We start from the raw sequence: 6,638 nt of genomic DNA on the forward strand, positions 1-6,638 counted from the left end.
ATTTTACTTAACACTTAAGAATTGACCCTTCACAAAAACCCGCCCTCCTTAGTTACTGTTGCTATGTCCGACAAACAATGGCGCTCTCACACTACACATCATGTTCTCACGCAGTGAACAAACAAGAGAGAGCAGGTTACTTCTGGGATGAAAAATGAGTGTTGTCATTTTTAAGCAAATTCGAACAATAAATACTGTTTTGTGGCTCTTTAATTTGTTGTGACAGATCACTGCATTGCCTTATTAGATCAATCGGCACGTGAACCAATCCTCTTTTCTTATTTACTTATAGCATGAAATAAACATGAAGGGAGAGTTCACCCAAAAATGAAAATGTGATGTTTGATGTCTGCTTACCCCCAGGACTTTTCTTCAGTAGAACACAAACAAAGATTTTTAACTCAAACCGTTGCAGTCTGTCAGTCATATAATGGCAGTCAATGGTTACCAAATCTTTAAGAGTAAAAACGATTGGTCTGTGCTAGAAACTGAACAGTATTTATATCATTATTTACCTTTTATCCATTGCAACATTCTACTGTCCTGCCGACGCGTGAACGTGATCTGGCAGAGTAGATGCGCACATGGAAGCGATCTGTATACATCACCCATTGTTTACATAATACATATTGTCCTCTCAAAATGCTAATTACTTGTGCTTATCCTGATTTTGGCAACCGATTAAAAACTAAAAGATTCCATTTCAATGTGCGAACTTATCTGGGAGTGTTGACTTTTCACAGGCTACATTGCCAGATCACGTTGACGCGTCACACGCCAGCTGTTGTGAACGCACTCAATACAGTTGAACATTTCGGTGGATCAAAGGTAAATAATGATATAAATACTGCTTAGTTACTTGCACAGATCGATCGTAATGTGTCTTAAGACCTTAATGTATCATCACGAGCCGCATGGTTTAATTTGGTTTTGTCTATGTTTTTTTTTTACTCTTAAAGATTTGCTAACCATTGACTGCTATTATATGACTGACAGACTGCAACAGTTTGAGTTAAAAATCTTTGTTTGTGTTCTACTGAAGAAACAAAGTCACCTACATGGATTTAAGCAAATAAACATCAAATTTTCATTTTTGGGTGGACTATCCCTTTAACATGAAAAAAAAAACACACATCAGAACGTATTTAATTTCAACACAATTTTTTAAGTTTAAGAATTTAATCTACTCTTCTGTCTGATTTGTTTGTCGGAGAAAATGGTGGATTCAACATTATGATTGGTCAGATCGCCTGTCAATCAAACTGTTTGCGAAGGGTCAATTGTGTGTAATAACCTTAAATATTAAATACATTCCATAAAATATATGAAAATATTAATACTCAAATCAAGTTAAGCTGTGATTAAGTCATTAACAGGGTGGAATGAGTGATAAAACTGGACATTATAATTTATCACTGTTTAAAATGACTTTACTTTTTTGTAATGTCAATCTTTTTTATATTTGTTTAGATAGAGTGTGTCTAACAATTTTTTTTTTTTAAGTTTTAAAAACATTTAGATTTGTTTTAAAGTGTTCCTATGGAACGTTCTGTTAGGCTTGTCAGAGCCAAGGAGCCATTGTCAGACTGGGGTGCATTTCCCAAAAGCATTGTTAGCTAACTATGGTCATTAGTTCCATTGAACTCTATTAGTAATGATGGAACTTGCAACCGTAGTTGCTTTTGGAAAATGCACCCCTGGTCAGATAACATGTGTCCATTAGCTTCCTGCTGGTGGATTGTGTAACCACCTGGGCCAAAAAAAAAAAAAAAAAAAATATTAATTCACAATGTAGTGGTTAAGTTATCCGATATCCCACAAATCCTTCAGACTGGTCAGCTGACAAAATTTTTATTTAACAATTCTAATTTACTGTTGAAATTCCTTATCTGTTGACCCAAAATAAAATAACTCATCTGACACTCCCAATCTTAAGTGACATCTGACCAAAACTCACATGTGAAAACCACTACAATAGTGTATCACTGACAAAAACTATCAATATATTCTGACCAAATTTATTTTTGCAAGCAATATTAAAATTATACATTTAATTATATTACAGTAGAAGTTTGACCAGTGCCTGAGTTTTGAAATAGACTTATGAAATTAATTTTTTTTGCCTGATCTGCTGCTTTTGACGTTAAATGATGATGTCAATGTAAAACATTTGGAACTGTGCACACTCTTTTGATTGGTCAATCAGTGTGAACGAGATGTCATCTTCCTGCTGCTCCAGAACAGTTGGTCACATGGCTTTTATGGATAAAGTAATTTAAAAAACACTATATCAACAACTGAGTGCCTATAAGCAATATTGTCTAGTTTTAAAACACATACAGTACTTATGCCAGCTGAGCAACTGTCATTGAGATGAATGGAAATGCTAATGGGAAGCTTTTACCTCCTTGGTCTGAAAGAGCAACGTAACTGAGGGGGCGGAGCTTAGCAAAGGGTCAATTCAGGATGCCAAGGAGTTTCTTAAGAGTTTTCTCAGAGAAATTGGAAAATTTGAAAAATCCATTTTACTATCCACTAAAACCCACATAGGTCGTAAAAATCTTTGTGTGAAAATCTCTCCTTAGGTCATTGTGGTGAACCATGACTTTGCCAGCATCACTGACATATTGAGAAACAGTGGCTGGCTTTGTTTAACTAATAGCACAGCTGTTGGCTGATCAGATCTTGTGATTTTACAAGACAATAATTAATCTGTCAATGAAGTAGTGACAAAGAAGAAGCAGAGATTCTTGTTTGCCATTACTTTATTTTCCTAGAACAAGAAAGATAGAAAGAAAGACCAAATAAAAGAAAGACATGTTTTACTTAAAGGGGTCGTCGGATGCAAAACTCACTTTTCCATGTTGTTTGAACATTAATGTGTGTTGGCAATTTGTGTAATGATAAAAATCCACCCAATCCTATTTTTTAATCTTTAAAAGTAATATCTCCTTTTTAAAATCAGGTCATTCTCAGCTTCTTGTCGGTGTGACCGCTCCCATTATAGTAGATTGACATGAGCGTCTTACCTTAGACCCGCCCTCACCAAGCTGAAACTGTCCGATTCTGATCGCCATTGTGTCGACAAGAATGTCTTCGATTGAGCTGTTCTGTTGTTGTATGTAATAATGAACATAGCAGTCCTCATTTACTACAGAGATCTGAGCTGCTGAAGACCTAGAGAATTAACATTACTTTCGTTTTTGAAAGGAAAGCGCCGATCCCGATCTACATATGTGTCTATGTTCGTGCTCATCATTCATGATGCAGCTTCACCCACAGCAGAAGTTAGTATAAGGATTCCCTTCCGGGAACTTCGAGCTGCGTCAAAAACGCTTTGGGGAACGCCATTGGCGAACCACACTCTGAATATTGTGTGTAACCAATCCGAAGGAGGGGCGTGACATCAGGAGCGGGTGACGTAAGCGACCAGGTGGTAATAAAAGCACATTTCAGCGAAGCGCTCTGTGTGTTGTTGTCTGTTTGTCACTCCTTTTCTGTGCCAGTTTGCACAACTTTTATTTGAGTGACAATGTCTAAGCTAGGAGCAAAGAAAATGAATATTAGCAGCAACATCTTAGATTGTGTGTGCCTCTCTACCCGCGTTATTTCGGGTGGGGATACACACAGTCTATTTGTTGAGCGAAGCATGGGAGTCAGTTCTCGAGGGAGCTGACTGCCCGTATTGTCGTTCCCCACGGCTCAGTCCCGCTTCTGCCGAGGCAGGGCGGCAGCTGTGGTCGTGGGGATTGCACATAGATCTATGAAGCAGGTTAGAGACGATTCCCTAAAATGAAAGTCCATCTCTGCCTTTTTCTGAATCTAGCACACTCTCTCTCTCTCGGGATTTCGAAGCTCACGCTGCGGTCCTTCTTCCCTTGAATGAGAGCTCGTGGCGAAGCGGGTGGAGTCAGGTCTTGAGGGAGCTGACGCCTCGCATTTTTGCTGTGCATGCTTCGCTCGCAAACGTTTCCCGCGGCTCAAGTCCCGTTTTGCCGAGGCAGAGCGGCGGCTTTCGTTGTGGGAATCGCAGCACTGTGAAACAGTTCAATGTACTGTGGGGTCTGAATTTGGTCCTTACCTCAGGGCCCAGTCCTTGTCCTTGTTGCCGCGTAATGCTAGCGACAGATGTGTCCCTCACTGGTGTGGGAGCGGTCATGAGTGGCCACTCGGCCCGCAGTCTGGGGAGTGCTCACCATCTCTTATGGCACATTAACTGCCTTGAGATGCTGGCCGTGTTTCGGGCTCTGAAGCACTGCCTCCCCGAACTAGAGATCGCCATATGTGGATCCGCACCGACAACACAGCGGTGGTCCACTACATCAACCACCAGGGGGGTCTGCGTTCACGACCCTGTACAAGCTGGCGTACCAGATCCTCCTGTAGTCCCAGGGAAACTCATCTCGTCGAGAATAGTACACATTCCTGGGCATTCGAATGCGGGAGCAGACGTCCTGCTGAGGCAGGGGTCGAGGCCCGGGGAATAGATGCTTCACCCTGAGGTGGTGGAGCAAATATGGAGAATTTTTGGCAGGCTAAGGGGACCTCTTTGTGACTCAGATGATATCGCAATGTCCCCTCTGGTTCCGAGGCCGCGTCTGTACACTGTTCCCCGATCGCTCTGCTCCCGGGAGTTCCGGATAGGTGGAAGCTGTGGGTGTGGCCCCCTAGGGGGCACAACTCATAGCTTCGGGTCCCTCAACTGAGGTTGTAGAGACCACCCTCCAGTCCATAGCTCCCTCTATGAGGAAACTATATGCCCTGAGGTGGAGACCTCTTGGTGCAGAGACCACCAGCTCGAACCTGTGAACTGCCCGTCTGGTACAGTCCTGGAGTTCCTGCTGGCTCGCTTCTTTGCAGGGTTAACCCACTCCACCCTGAAGCCTTAACGTGGCGGCTTTTTCGGCCTACCATGCCCCTCTTGGTGACCTTTCAGTGGGCAAGGACCCCCTTGTTAGTTTCCTCCGCGGTGCGCTAAGGCGGAGGCCTCGAGTGCGGCCTCGCGTTCCACCTGGGACCTTGCTGTGGTACCTGAAGCTCTCTGTAGACCTCCCCTTCGAGCCTATAAACGGATCTCTGATAGTATGCTCATGATAAAGACTACGCTTCTGCAGCATTTGCTGAAAAGCCTTTCTCGTCTCTCTAGAGAGTCGGGGACCCGCAGGCCCTTTTCTTGGCCTCTCTTATCTCTACTTTTGTATTTTGTATTAGTATTGTTGTACCCTCGAGCGAGGTATGTCCCTAAGATCCCTTCCTCAGTACCGCAGCCCACGTACTCTAGGCCTTCTGTCCTCCTCCATTCATGGAGCCTGACCAGCAGAAGTATAATGCACAAGGCGGATCAGCTACTTGTTTGTCTCGGACCCCTTAAGTAAGGGCATCCGGCTTCAAACAGACTTTTGGTAGATGGATTGTTGATGCCATTTCTACTGCCTTTGAGTCCTCTGGTCTCCCCTCTCACCTGGGGGCCAAGGCTCACTCTACCCGAGACATGGCTGCCTCTATTGGCCTCCTGGCAGGTGCTCCTGTCAGGACATCTGCAATGCTGCAGATTGGTCCACGCCTCTCACCTTTGTCAGGTTTTACTACCTGTCCTTAGAGCCAGCCTGTCTCCTCTGTTCTCTTGCCCTAGCTCTTCCTAGGCAGGGACTTGGAATTCTGGAGGCGTGGGCATCTCGTTCCCCAAAGCGTTTCTGACGCAGCTCGAAGTTCCTGGAAGGGAACGTCCCAGGTTACGTATGTAACCATGGTTCCCCGAGGGAACGAGACGCTGCGTCTAGAGCCATAATTCCGGCATCCCTGCAGCGCTCGCTTCATTCCTAGAGCTGATGCTGGCTCCGCCGCATGTGCTTTTATTACCTCCTGGTCGCTTACGTCACCCGCCCGTGACGTCACACCCTCCTTCGGATTGGTTATACAAAATATTCAGAGTGTGGTTTACCAATGGCGTTCCCCAAAGCATTTCTGATGCAGCGTTTCGTTCCCTCAGGGAACCATGGTTACATACGTAACCTGGGACATTTTTTATGCATCTTTGCAAATGGTCTTTCTTAATGATGTGCTACAGTTTCAAAGTTTCACAACAAAACTTGGCTAAATTCGGCTGAAGTAAACATTACATGGCTCGTTATCCCACGGCACAGAGGGGCGGGGCGAGCAGAGCTCATTAGGATTTAAAGGAACATGCAACAAAATAGCTCGCTCTAAAAAGGGCTGATTTTGACAAGGTACAAAGAGTGTTTTTTACACTACCATTGAGAAATGTTAACCAAAGTATGTTATAGACTTCTCATTAAACCCTAAAGAATCATATCAACTTGTGGAAAATGGGCATCCGATGACCTTTAAGAGCACAGTGTCCGACATCTGTATGCTGTTTTTGTGTTTTACAAAAGTATCTGTGAGTTCCACAATGCACTGTGTTTTATATATACTCTATGTATATTGCTGTTAAACGTCACTTACAGTTATGCAAAGAAATCATTTAAAACTTGCATGCAATATTAGTTTTTTTTTAAAAAAAAGCAGCTGATCATTACATGAACTAAAAGACATTTATAAATGTGGGAATATGATATCACATGACATCCTGTAACAATGCAGCATTTATCGCTATTTTCATCAGTAAACCACAGTGA

The sequence above is a fragment of the Garra rufa genome, chromosome 15 (genome assembly GCF_049309525.1).
Source record: "Garra rufa chromosome 15, GarRuf1.0, whole genome shotgun sequence".
Taxonomy (NCBI): domain Eukaryota; kingdom Metazoa; phylum Chordata; class Actinopteri; order Cypriniformes; family Cyprinidae; genus Garra; species Garra rufa.